The sequence below is a fragment of the Pelodiscus sinensis genome, chromosome 5 (assembly GCF_052426305.1).
Source record: "Pelodiscus sinensis isolate ZL-2025 chromosome 5, ASM5242630v1, whole genome shotgun sequence".
NCBI classification, from domain to species: Eukaryota; Metazoa; Chordata; order Testudines; family Trionychidae; genus Pelodiscus; species Pelodiscus sinensis.
The window spans coordinates 104,615,537-104,629,328 of record NC_143056.1 but is presented as its reverse complement, the minus strand read 5'-3'; the positions used below and the strand labels follow the sequence as shown (position 1 = coordinate 104,629,328).

Here is a 13,792-nt window from a genome sequence, read left to right as displayed (position 1 = left end):
AGGATGTGGATGCATTGGAGAGGGTCCAGCAGAGGGCAACCAAAATGATTAGGGGGGTGGAGCACATGACCTATGAGGAGAAACTGAGGGTATGTCTACACTACCCTCCTAATTCGAAATAGGAGGGTAATGTAGGCATACTGCAATTGCAAATGAAGCCCGGGATTTGAATTTCCCGGGCTTCATTTGCATAAGCGGGGCTCCACCATTTTTAAATCCCCGCTCGTTCGAACCCTGTGCCGCGCGGCTACATGCGGCACGAACTAGGTAGTTCGAACTAGCCTTCCTAGTTCGAACTACCGTTACTCCTCATTCCACGAGAAGTAAAGGTAGTTCGAACTAGGAAGCCTAGTTCGAACTACCTAGTTCGTGCCGCGTGTAGCTGCGCGGCACAGGGTTCGAACGAGTGGGGATTTAAAAATGGCGGAGCCCCGCTTATGCAAATGAAGCCCGGAAAATTCAAATCCCGGGCTTCATTTGCAATTGCGGTATGCCTACATTACCCTCCTATTTCGAATTAGGAGGGTAGTGTAGACATACCCAGAGGGATTTGGGCTTGTTTACTCTGCAGAAGGAAAGAACAAGGGGGGATTTGATAGCAGCCTTCAACGTCCTGAAGGGCGGTTCCAAAGAGGACGGAGAAAGGCTGTTCACAGTAGTGACAGATGGCAGAACAAGGAGCAATGGTCTCAAGTTACAGTGCGGGAGGTCTACGTTGGATATTAAGAACAACTATTTCACTAGGAGAGTGGTGAAGCCCTGGAATGGGTTACCTAGGGAGGTGGTGGAATTTCCATCCTTAGAGGTTCTTAAGTGTCGGCTTGACAAAGCCGTGGCTGGGTTGATTTAGTTGGGATTGCTCCTGCTTTGGGCAGTAGGCTGGACTTGATGACCTCCTGAGGTCTCTTCCAGCCCTATGATTCTATGATTCTCTTGAATACAAACAATCCTGTGGAAACAGAGCCCAGAGAGAGCTCAGTTGGCCTCAGTATTGCTACCTCAATATCTGAGTGTGAACAGATAAATACACAGTGGGATCCATAGATGCTGACTCCATAGGGGCTCTGAGACTGCAGCAACCCACTGATGGCCCCTCTCATTAACTGCCCACAATCATCTGTTTTGCGGCATGCAGGAGGCTCTGGGAAGAGAGGGGATAAGGCTTGGAAGAGAGTCTCTCAAGAAAGTGGGTAGGAAGAGGCATAATGGAGCTTGAGTCATGCAGGAAGGGTGACAGAGGATGTTGGTTTGGAGAAAGGGCAGAAAGAGGTGAGACACAATGGAGATTTAAGGGAAGAGGCAGGTGGGGGCAGTTGAGGAAGATGATACCTGTAGCAGAATCAATAAACGTGTAGTCTTCACTCAAGCAAAATTGTCACTGTGGTCTCTGCCTGAGTTACAGTATGGACTTCAGTCCTATGCTCATTTTTTGTTATAATATTAAGTTTAAAGAAGAAAACAGCTTAAAAAATACTGCAGTGAAGAAACATACTATGTGAGACTGAACACACAATGATTACAGTCTTTTCATATTGATTCACCACAAGATCTACTTCAGATTTCTTTAACATTACCTTGGTGTTAGTTTTACCTATTGTATAACACAGGGCAAAGAACTCCCCTCCAATAACTCCTGAGAGTATATCTTATAGAAAAATATCCACTCTTGATTTTAAAATGGTCAGTAATGGAGAAGCTAGTAGGAACCTTACTAAGTAGTTCCCAAGGTTAATTACCACCAATGTTAAAATTGTGTGCCTTATGTTCAATCTGAATTTGTTGAATCTTCAACTTCCAGCCATTTGATCATGTTATAACTTCCTCTGCTACTCTGAAGACTCCAATATTAAATATTTGTTCTCCATGTAGATAACTATAGACAGCAATCAAGTCACTCCAAACAGATTGAGCTCTTTGAGTCTATGACTCTAAGGGTATGTCTACACTACAAAGTTAATTTGAAATAACAGCAGTTATTTCGAATTAACTTGAATAGCATCTACACAGGCAAACCTCTATTTTGAAATTAATTCAAAATAGTGGAGCCCTTATTTCGAATTTGGTAAACCTCATTCTACGAGGAGTAACACCAAATTTGAAATAGCTATTTCGAATTAAGTGCTGTGTAGACACTTAATTTGAAATAGGGGGCCTCCAGCCCTTCCCAGGGAGACCTGGTGGCCACTCTGGGCACAACCAGGAAAACTTACTCTCCTCTCCCCCAGTCCCAGAGACATTAAAGGGATAGACCCTGGCCACAGTGCCTGTGCCAGCTCCAAGCCTGCCAGCCCAGAGCCAGTAGTGGCCACCAGGGCCCCTGACCCAGTGGTCCCAAAACATGAGCCAGCAAGCCACTGGCAGCCAGCCCTCCACCGCTCCCAAGGAGCAGTCTGCCAGCTCCCAGGAGCCTGACAGGGGGCTGGAGAAGGCAGACATCTTCCTGGTCCTTATTCAGGTTTGGGGGAGGTGCCCCCAACTTCCATGATCTCAGCCCTAGACGGAAGAACACGGACGTCTATGGTAGGATAGCTGCCAGCCTGGCCACCAAAGGCCACATGCGAATACAGGAGCAGGACTGCATGAAAGTCAGGTTGGTCCGGTGAGACCCCCAACCTTGAGTCCTTCCCCTTCTTCCCCTTGCTTCCCCCTTCCTGCTCCCTCCTCCCAGGTTTCCCCCTCCCCTCTTTCATCCTCTCCTTTCCCCTCTCCCACCTCCTTTTTCCAGTCTCCCCCGAAGTCCATCCCCCCCAGTTTTGTTCAATAAACCCAGTTTCTATTTTTGAACACACGTGTCTTTTATTTGACATCAGGAAAGGGGGCTAGGAGGGGTAAGTGGAAGGATGTGAGGGAAGACTGGGCATGAGCCCCCGGTGGGGAGGACCGGGGAGGCTCTGAGGGCTCCTCGGGGTGCAAACTCTCCCTCAGGGCCTCCTGGATCCTGACAGCCCCCCAATGAACCCCCCGGATGGCAGCCTGCAGCAAGTGCAGCCGGTCTGATAGCAATGACCCGATGAGACGCACCGGCATGCCCAGTGGCAGCTCTGGCTCCATGTGGCCAAGTGCTGTGGTGTCCCGAGAGTGGGCACTCAGGGAAATCCAAGATAGGACTGCTTTGCTGTCCCTCATCGAGGTAGACAAGCAAGCAGGAACCCTGAGAACTGTCTGTCCGGAGTGTGCGTAGGGTCCCTTTAAGCACGGAGCTCAGTTAGCCTCAGGCAGCAGCCCCACACACTAAGTCCCAACCTGATGCCCTGCCGGCACTGGTTCTGCTCAGCCTTAACTTTAGTTCAGGGTCCACTCAGTGTGGATGTGCTATTTCGAAATAGCAAAACGATATTTCAAAATAGTTTTTGTGTATAGATGTGTTATTTCGAATTAGCTTAATTAAACAACAGAGGCTTACTTTCCAGATTGTCACCTGGTTGTGGCGAGTGGGCTTGGACGTTCCTATGAACCCAAGAGCACTGCTGTAGGGAATCTTGTAGTCCTGCTAGGGTCACACATGGTGGCAAGGTCAAGGGGGAGGGACCAGACAAAGAATGATCCTAAAAGTCCTCAGTGGCAGAGAAGGCAGAGGATAGCAAGGGTAATGCTACAATGGCTATAAAGGCGGATGATATCTGCAGTGAACAGAAGACTCACCGTGGATCCTTCTATGCATCAAGGATCGTGTGATGGTGGCAGTGCAACAGTCCCCCCACTTAAAAGAAGTCATGGACAAGTGTCATCCTATGCACTACTCTCCTAAGCTTATGCCCTCCGGTGACTGGTGAATAGTGACGGGAGCAAGATTGTGAAATCTGGAAGCTTTTAGTCATGGACTATCACGTAGTGTATCAGTCATTGTGTTTTGAGGACTGAGGTGGTAGAACGACCCAGCAGCTGCATTCACAACAGAGCAGCCCTATTTAGGATCTTCTTTGCTCACTCTGTATGGGGAGAGGGCTAGACAAGATACCCTAAACATAGTCCACCTCAACTGTCCAGTGGATTCACCTCTACGTAGTCAAAATCGAAGGTTAAATTTTGGAACATGGAATATTCACACTTTAATGGACAATCCAGACAGTGAATGACCTGAAAGATGCACGGCAATTATCGCCCGCAAGCTCTGAAGATTTAATATTGACATAGGTGCCCTAGCAGAAACGTGTAGACCAGGAGAAGGACAGCTAAGAGAAGAAGGTGGAGAGTACACCTTTTTCTGGAAAGGAACACCAAAGTAAGAAAAACAAATTCATGGCGTAGGATTTGCCATCAAGAATGAACTGACAAAGATCCTATTTAAAGTCCCCATCGGCATCAATGAGTGTGTCATGATTCTTCACTTGAAGCTTGCCAAAAACCAACAGGCAACTGTCATGAGTGCTTATGCACCAACTTTAGATGCCGAAGATGACATGAAGGAGAAGTTTTACACTCAGCTGAACACAGTCTTGAAAGACATCCCCAAAGAAGACAAAATTACTCTTTTGGGAGATTTCAGTGGCAGAGTTGGAAGAGATGCAGACCTCTGGCAGATCACCATTGGAAAAGAAGGAGTCGGCAATAGAAACTCCAATGGAGATTGCCTCCTTATGAAATGCACGGAACATGAGCATGTCACCATGAATGCCCTCTCCCACCAGAAGAAGAAATTTTAGACCTCAGGGCAACATCCTTGATCGAAGCACTGGCACCTTAGGGTATGTCTATACTACCCTCCTAGTTCGAACTAGGAGGGTAATGTAGGCATACCGCACTTGCAAATGAAGCCCGGGATTTGAATTTCCCGGGCTTCATTTGCATAAACTGGGCGCCGCCATTTTTAAATCCCCACTCGTTCGAACCCCGTGCCGCGCGGCTACACGTGGCACGAACTAGGTAGTTCGGACTAGGCTTCCTAGTCTGAACTACCGTTACTCCTCGTGGAATGAGGAGTAACGGTAGTTCGGACTAGGAAGCCTAGTCCGAACTAACTAGTTTGTGCCGCGTGTAGCCGCGCGGCACGGGGTTCGAACGAGCAGAGATTTTAAAATGGTGGCGCCCAGTTTATGCAAATGAAGCCCGGGAAATTCAAATCCCGGGCTTCATTTGCAAGTGCGGTATGCCTACATTACCCCGCTAGTTCAAACTAGTGGGGTAGTGTAGACATACCCTTATAGATTGTCATTGTCCGCTCTTGGGATCATCGTGATGTCCTTCTCATGCATGCAATGATTAGCGCTGATGACTGCTGGACCGATAAGTGCCTCATCCAATCCACGATGGCGATTAGGATTGTCACCAAATGGACAACTCAGAAGAAACTAATCCAACTAAAGATCAACGTATGAGGCTTGAAGGGCCCCACAAATGAAATCACTTCCATATTGTGCTCCAAAGAAAGCTTCCAGCAGTACACCTGGAAGACATGGAAGAACACTGCTGTCAATTGAAAAATGCCATCATTGGATCATTGATGATTTTAAAGAAATCATTGTCCTCCAGTCCAGGAAGCATCAGGACTGGTTTGATGAGAATGATGTGGAAACTGAACGCCTGATTGAGGTTAAAAGGAAAGCCTTCAGGGCCTGGCAAAGTGACATCAACTGCACAATGAAGAGAGAAAGCATACCAAGACCAAGGAAGAAGTCCAAAGTGAAACAAAGACTCTGAAAAATCAATGGTGGACCAAGAAGGCATGAAAGCTCCAGCATCTAGTAGATATCAATGATATGGGAGGTTTCTTCAATGCCACCAAAGCTGGTTATGGACCGAGAAATCATGGAATTAATCCCCCGAGATCAAAGAATGGTACTCAGCTCTTGAAAGATAATCAAGCCATTGCTTCTCACTGCAGGGAGCACTTTTACAAGCTCCTGAATCACCCCTTGACCAGAATCCCTTGACCGAATCCCTCAGTAACCACCTAGGGACAATATTGCAGTATTTCCCACCCTGAATGAGATCTAAGCTGCCATCAAAGTGATGAAGAGTAACAAGGCAACTGGACTAGACGGAATCCATGCCGAAGACTTCAAAGAAGGAGGGCCAGAGCTCAACAAACAACTCAGTTTCCTGATTCTCAAGATCTGGAATAAGGAGCAGATATTGCGATAGTTCAGAGACACACTGATCGTCAGTCTCTTCAAGAAGTGTGACGAATTGGACTAGGGAAACTATTGCAGCATCTCCCTCTTGGCAACGGCAGGGAAAATCTTAGCTCGACTCCTTGCCAATCAACTACTGCCACTCTCAGAAGAAATTTTTCCAGAATCCCAGTGTGGCTTCTGACCATTATGAGGAACAGTGGACATGATCTTCACTGCTCAGCAATTGCAAGAAAAATGTCGCAAACAAAATCAAGCCTTATAAATGAGTTTCATCAACCTGATCAAGGCATTTGATTCAATCAATTGTAGTGCCCTGTGGACCATCCTCTCAAAGGCTGTGTCTAGACTACATGGCTCCATCGATGGAGCCATGTAGATGAGGGTTGTAGGCAAAGGGAAATTAAGCGGCGATTTAAATAATCGCTGCTTCATTTAAATTTACATGGCTGCCGCGCTGAGCCGACAAACAGCTGATCAGCTGTTTGTCGGCTCAGCGTGCTAGTCTGGATGCTCCCCTGCCTACATCAAAGCCCTTTGTCTGCAGCCCCATTATTCCTCGTGGGATGAGGTTTACCGGGGCTGCCGACAAAGGGCTTTGATGGCGGCAGGGGAGCGTCCAGACTAGCACGCTGAGCTGACAAACAGCTGATGAGCTGTTTGTTGGCTCAGCGCGGCAGCTATGTAAATTTAAATGAAGCGGCGATTATTTAAATCTCCGCTTCATTTCCCTTTGCCCAATAAACAAATATACATGGCTCCGTCGACGGAGCCATGTAGTGTAGACGTACCCAAAGATGGGTTGCCCCCGAAAATTCATGAGCATCCTTAGCCTGCTTCATGAGAATATGTCTGCCACAGTGCTGAGTAACAACAGATCCTGAAGCAACCCCCTTTGAGATCAAAACAGGAGTCAAATTGGGCTGCATCAATGCCCCAGCGCTGTTCTGCATCTTCATCGCCATGACCCTCCATCTCATTGATGACAAGCTCCCAAATGCCGTGAAGATTGTCTACAGAATGAATGGGAAGCTTTTCAACCTCAGGAGACTGAAGGCCAAAAGTAAGACCTCGATGACTTTGATCATGGAGCTCCAGTGTGCAGATGACAATATGGTTTCTGCTCTTTCCTCTGTAGCTCTTCCGACCTGAAGTGTACAAGAATCTCAGCCTCACACTGAAAATCAAAAAGACCAAAGTGCGTCATCAACCTTTACCTACAGAACAATCTCATGTACCATGTATTAAATTCAATGGAGAACTGCTGGAAAATGTGGAGCATTTCCCGTATCTTGGAAGTCATCTCTCCACCAAAGTCGACATTGATGCTGAAATCCAGCATTGTCTGAGCTGCGCAAGCTCTGATTTTGCCCACCTAAGATGAAGGGTCTTTGAGAACTGCAGCATCAATGCCAAGACAAAGCTCCATGTGTACTGCACAGTTGTTGTTCCAACACTGCTGTACGTATGTGAAACCTGGACAACACAGGTTGTCTGAAGGCACTTGAACAATATCATCAATGCTGCCTCAGGAGAATCCTAAATATCCCTTGGGAGGACAGGTGCATAAACACTATTATCCTGGAAGAGTTGAACATGACCAGCATTGAAGCTATCATCATCTACCAACAACTTCACTGGACTGGTCACTTCTATGGGGGGGGGGGTCCCTGTCCCTGCACCCCTATTTGCAGTTAGATGTGACTCTCAGCCAGAAGTTTTATTGGTTCACAGGGACACAGCATAGCACTGGATCAATGTTAGCACAGGTACAAAAAGCAGACAGCATTATAAATTTTGGGTAGAAGAGGCCCGGGATCCTTCTCCCCTCTTTTCCTGCTCTAAGCCCTTTCTCCCCTCCTAGCCCAGATGAGACTGACTCTTCCCACAGGCCCTGGAGTCAGCCCCTCCTATCCTTTGTCTCCCTTCCCAGGCAGCAGTTGTTATTTCCTATGTCTGGTCCTCAGGTGTCTGAGCCCAATACACATCTAGAATGAGTCATGCTCGGCCTATCTCCCCTCATGCAGGGAGTGCTGTAGTGGGGGGAAAACTAAGGTACATGTACACACACACACACACAGAGCACAATACTGCAGAGAGTGAATGTAAAAACACCCCCATTACATCACAACGTAATGTAAATGTAAAAACACCCCCTGATCAGCGTCTCCCAAAACAGATTCTGCTTTTTGAACTGAAGAAAGGATGGAGGAGCATAGGGGACCAAAGGAAGTGATTTAAGGACATGTTGAAGGCAAACATGTAAAAGTGTGGCATCGGTGTTGACACTTGGGAGAATCTTGCCCAGGACTGTCCCCAGAGGAAAGTGGTAATTTGTGAGGGGGTAGCGCAATTTGAGAGGTCCCACCGCAGCGCAGTTGAGAAGGCGAAAAGATCTGCAAAAATTGCCGAGTCCCTCCAATAGCCACCAGCACCTTCTGCAATAAGATCTGCGGCTGCAGAATTGGGCTGGTCAGCCATTTATGGATCCACAAATAGGAGGGTGACAGGAAGATGTCCTACTCATTATCCAGTGATCGCTGAGAGAGAGAGAAATAGCAGAGGGCCAAAAACTGATCCCTGAGGTAGTGCACTGGAAAAACACTCACTTGATGATGATTCCCCATTTACAATTAAATTTTGTGACCTATCAGTTATCCAGTTATTAATCCATTTAATGTATGCCATCTTAACTTTATACTATTTTTTTAATCAAAATATCATATGGCACTAAGTCAAAACCTTAAAGAAGTGCAACTCTATTATATAAGCATTACCTTTAACAATCAAACTTTGCAATCACATTAAAATAATATTAATTGTTAGTTTGACACCAGGTATTTTCCATAAATCCATGCTGAAGTGGATACTCAAGGAGCTGATAGAGGAGGTATCTGAGCCTCTAGCTATCATCTTTGGAAAATCATAGGAGACAGGAGAGATTCCAGAGGATTGGAAAAGGGCAAATATAGTGCCCATCTATAAAAAGGGAAATAAGAACAACCCAGGAAACTACAGACCAGTTAGTTTAACTTCTGCGCCAGGGAAGATAATGGAGCAAGTAATTAAGGAAATCATCTGTAAACACTTGGAAAGTGGCAAGGTGATAGGGAACAGCCAGCATGGATTTGTAAAGAACAAATCATGTCAAACCAATCTGATAGCTTTCTTTAATAGGATAACGAGTCTTGTGGATAAGGGAGAAGCAGTGGATGTGGTATACCTAGACTTTAGTAAGGCGTTTGATACAGTCTAGCATGATATTCTTATCAATAAACTAGGTAAATACAACTTAGATGGTGCTACTATAAGATGCAGAGCCGGCATTGGGCCGATTCAGTTTCATACATACAGAATGGGAAGCGACTGTCTAGCAAGGAGTACGGCAGAAAGGGATCTAAGGGTTATAGTGGACCACAAGTTGAATATGAGTTAGCAGTGTGATGCTGTTGCAAAGAAAGCAAACATGATTCTGGAATGCATTAACAGGTGTGTTGTGAGCAAGACACAAGAAGTCATTCTTCCTCTCTACTCTGCGCTGGTTAGGCCTCAATTGGAGTATTGTGTTCAGTTCTGGGCACCGCATTTCAAGAAAGATGTGGAGAAATTGGAGAGGGTCCAGAGAAAAGCAACGAGAATGATTAAAGGTGTAGAGAACATGACCTATGACGGAAGGCTGAAGGAATTAGGTTTGTTTAGTTTAGAAAAGAGAAGATTAAGGGGGGACATGATAGCAGTTTTCAGATATCTAAAAAGGTGTCATAAGGAGGAGGGAGAAAATTTGTTCATCTTGGCCTCTGGGGATAAAACAAGAAGCAATGGGCTTAAACTGCAGCAATGGAGGTTTAGGTTGGACATTAGGAAAAACTTCCTAACTGTCAGGGTAGTCAAACACTGGAATAAATTGCCCAGGGAGGTTGTGGAATCTCCATCTGTGGAGATATTTAAGAATAGGTTAGATAAATGTCTATCAGGGATGGTCTAGACAGTATCTGGTCCTGCCACTAGGGCAGGGGACTGGACTCAATGACCTCTCGAGGTCCCTTCCAGTCCTAGTATTCTATGATTCTATGATCAGGCGAGTGCTATTATTTTTCCCTAGACACACACAGGTGGAGGTGTTGGGCAGCGAGGGATCCTAGGCCAGATAAATGGATGACTGATACAAGACTTGATTAATCAAGAAATAAAAATAATTACTATAATTACTCAGATCATCTCATTTACCCTTTTAAAAATTGGCATATTTGTTTTCTTTCAGCCCTCTGTTACTTCACCTAGTCCTCCAAGACTTATTGAGAAGCAACATTAAGGGTGTGTGTAAACTACATGGCTCCATCAACAGAGCCATATAGATTAGGCAGGACAGCAAAGGGAAATTAAGTGGCGATTTAAATAATCGCCGCTTCATTTAAATAAAAATGGCCGCCACGCTGTGCCGATCAGCTGCTTGTTGGCACAGCGCGGCAGTCTAGATGGGGATCTGCCGACCCCAGAAACCTTCACTGGCAGATCCTTTATGCCTCATGAAACAATTTTGATTTAAATGGAGCAGCGATTCATTTCCCTTTGCCGAATAAACTAATCTACATAGCTCTGTCGACGGAGCCATGTAGTTTAGACATGCCCTAACCGTTCAGATAACTCCTTAGCCACGTAAGAAACATTTGGATACAAGTTATTTGGCAATACTGATTTAAAACTAACATTAGTAGCTTCATTTAACATTCGTCAGAGATACTAGTGGAATGGAAAGAATGTTTTCATTGCCACATGATAAAACTTTAGCATCTGTTTTATTCCCATAAGCAGAACAGGAATATTTACTGAGCACTTCTGCCTTTTCTGCATTACTATTGATAATTTTAACATTTTGATTTACTAATGAACTAATCAACTTTTTCAGGATTATTTTTGTTACTATTATATATATTTTTAAAAATGACTATTGTCTTTAATACTGTGGACCATAGACTCCTACTTGTGTCCCTTTGCTTCCCCTACTAATTTTATAGATTTCTAACTTCAGATTTTTATTAATCACTACCAACTTTCCCTTTCCTTCATTACATTTATTATGCATGAGAAAATTATCAAGATATGCTCCTAATCTACTCCACCCTGCTCCCCCTTGCCCAGGAATTTGCTCAGGTAGAATGAATATATAAACAAAGAATTCAGAAGGTCACACTAAGGGTACGTCATCTGAAAATAAGGCACTACTCCAACAAATCCTTTAATCCTCATGGAATGAGAGTTACAGGGACACCATGCAGCAGCCTTTTGCTTTCTCTGTATAGTAATGCTTTAGTATGCATTGTGCCATGAGACCATATGTTCTTTGGAACAAGGACTGGTTAATGTTTTTAATGCAGTACATCTAGGCTACATCTACACTGGCCCCTTTTCCGAAAGGGGCATGGTAATTTTCCAGGTCGTAATAGGGAAATCCGTGGGGGATTTAAATATCCCCCGTGGCATTTAAATAAAAATGTCCACCGCTTTTTTCCGGCTTTTAGAAAAGCCGGAAAAGAGCGTCTACACTGGCCCCGATCCTCCGGAAAAAAGCCCTTTTCCGGAGGATCTCTTATTCCTACTTCAAAGTAGGATTTCCCTATTACGACCTGGAAAATTACCATGCCCCTTTCGGAAAAGGGGCCAGTGTAGACGTAGCCCTACTGTAAAGCAGTCTGTATATATGTTATGTAACTCCATACATACAATGAAAACAGGAATAAATCATATGATTGCCAACAACAAACTCAAGAAACTCTCTGTAGGCTTCGGCATCTTTTGAAAGTGTGGAGCCAGTCATACACACACTTCAATTTGAAATTTGAAACTCATTTCACAGTGATGCAGCACTAATAGCTGTTATAAGCTGCTCTGCCTTCTGCATATTATTTTGAGCAGAATTCTCACAACCAAAACTGGCATGTATTTATTTTGTCAAAACAATGTAAAGCCATGCTCAAGAGAAGGATATTGTACAGTGTGTGACTAATTGGTCTCATTTGCAAATGATAAAAGTGTATCATTTTCCTGAAAATAGTCAATGTCATAGATAAGGCCTAAAAGCTGATTTACAGGTGACAGTTATGAATTCAGCTGTTGGGCCCTATATAGTTCCTTAGAAAATTCTTTCTGAGAAACTTTAGTGGGATTTTCTCCTCTATGGGAGTATGTCTACACTAGCTCCCTAGTTCAAACTAGGGTGGCTAATGTAGGCATTCGAACTTGCAAATGAAGCCCAGGATTTAAATATCCTGGGCTTCATTTGCATGTTTCCAGGTGGGCGCCATTTTAAAATCCCCTTAGTTCGAACTGACTGCCCGTGGCTACACGAGGTGTAACAGTTAATCCGAACTAAGGACTTAGTTCAGATTAACTTTAAACTGCCGCGTGTAGCCGCGGGCAGTTCGTTCGAACTAAGTGGGATTTAAAAATGGCAGCCAGACAGGAACATGCAAGTAAAGCCCGGGATACTTAAATCCTGGGCTTCATTTGCAACTCCGGTTGCCTGATTTGCCTACCTAGCTCAAATTAACGAGCTAATGTAGACATACCCTGTGGGACTGATATTTCAAGACTGAACATTTGAAGATTAGTCTTCAATACAAATCTGCAGATGTTCATATGATAGTCAACCTAGTTGGACTCTCACTGAAATCAGTGGCAAAACAAGTGTTAAATTCACTGCAGCAGAAGCAGACCACTTCGTTAGGAAAATGTAGGCTTGTAATGCATACATGTTTTATCTTGAAGCCGAATGTTGTAATGGGAACTTGGTTCTATTGCTAAGCTACAAGTGACCTGGGGATTCTACAGATATTGCTTTTTCCCCACAAGGGGTTTTTTATTGCCCTTGGGCTAAGGAAGTTCACAGGCACTCAGCAATTCTTCAGATAGCGGAGAAAGGAATGCATGTTCTTTTATAAGTCAGCCAAGAACCTAAACCATCAAAGCTATAAGCTTTTCTTCAATATTAGCAGTTCTTTGTCTCTCATGCTTGCCCTGACAGCAATACCCTGGCACGCAGTGGGTATCAAATGAAAGAATCCTGGTAAGAATGAGATCTTAGCTCCGTGGTCCCCAACACGGTGCCCGCGGGCGCCATGGCGCCCGCGGGGGCATTTGTCTGTGCCCACCAAGTGCTCAGGGCTGGCCTGGCCCCAGGCACGTGGTGCATGCGCGGTGCCGGAGCCGGCCCCAGGCACGTGGCGCACGGTAAGCACCGGCCCCTGGGGCGCCGCGGATGGACCCCCGCAGCGCATGGGGGAGGGAGGGGAGAGAGCGCCAGTGCCGGCCCTGGGCGCGCGGCGCTTGGGGGAGGTGGGGGAGAGCGCCAGCGCCGGCCCCGGGCACGCAGCGCTTGGGAGAGAGCGCCAGCGCCGGCCCCGGATGCGCGGCGCTTGGGAGAAGGGGGGGGGAGAGTGCCAGCACCGGCCCCGGCCCCGGGAATGCAGCTATGGGGGGGGCCCCGCTCGGGGGGGCCCCGCCCCCCGGGCACCCGGCGGGCAAACGGCCACGCCCCCTGGCGCCCGGCAACCCCAAATGGTTGGGGACCACTGTCTTAGCTGAACATGTTCCTATTTTGATACTAATGGAAAGGTATAATGAAAGGTCAGAACATAAAGAAAGGGCACAATTACAATTCATGTATTAGCAATGTAGAAAATGGGCCTCTCAATCCATGCCAATTGGTATGCCATGCGTCCAAA

General features: G+C 45.9%; 1 protein-coding gene across 4 annotated transcripts in view; it reads right to left on the bottom strand.

Annotated features, from left to right (window-relative positions):
- GALNT18 (polypeptide N-acetylgalactosaminyltransferase 18) overlaps nt 1-13,792 on the bottom strand; it is a 699,281-nt gene that overhangs the window by 145,887 nt on the left and 539,602 nt on the right. The window contains exon 12 of one of the 4 annotated variants that reach the window (XR_012903609.2): nt 6,789-7,248. The exons of the other annotated variants lie outside the window; for them this stretch is intronic. The gene's annotated coding sequence lies outside the window, so the exon portion shown is untranslated. Of the gene's footprint in view, nt 1-6,788; nt 7,249-13,792 lie in introns of those variants that run through there. 4 annotated transcript variants of the gene reach the window in all.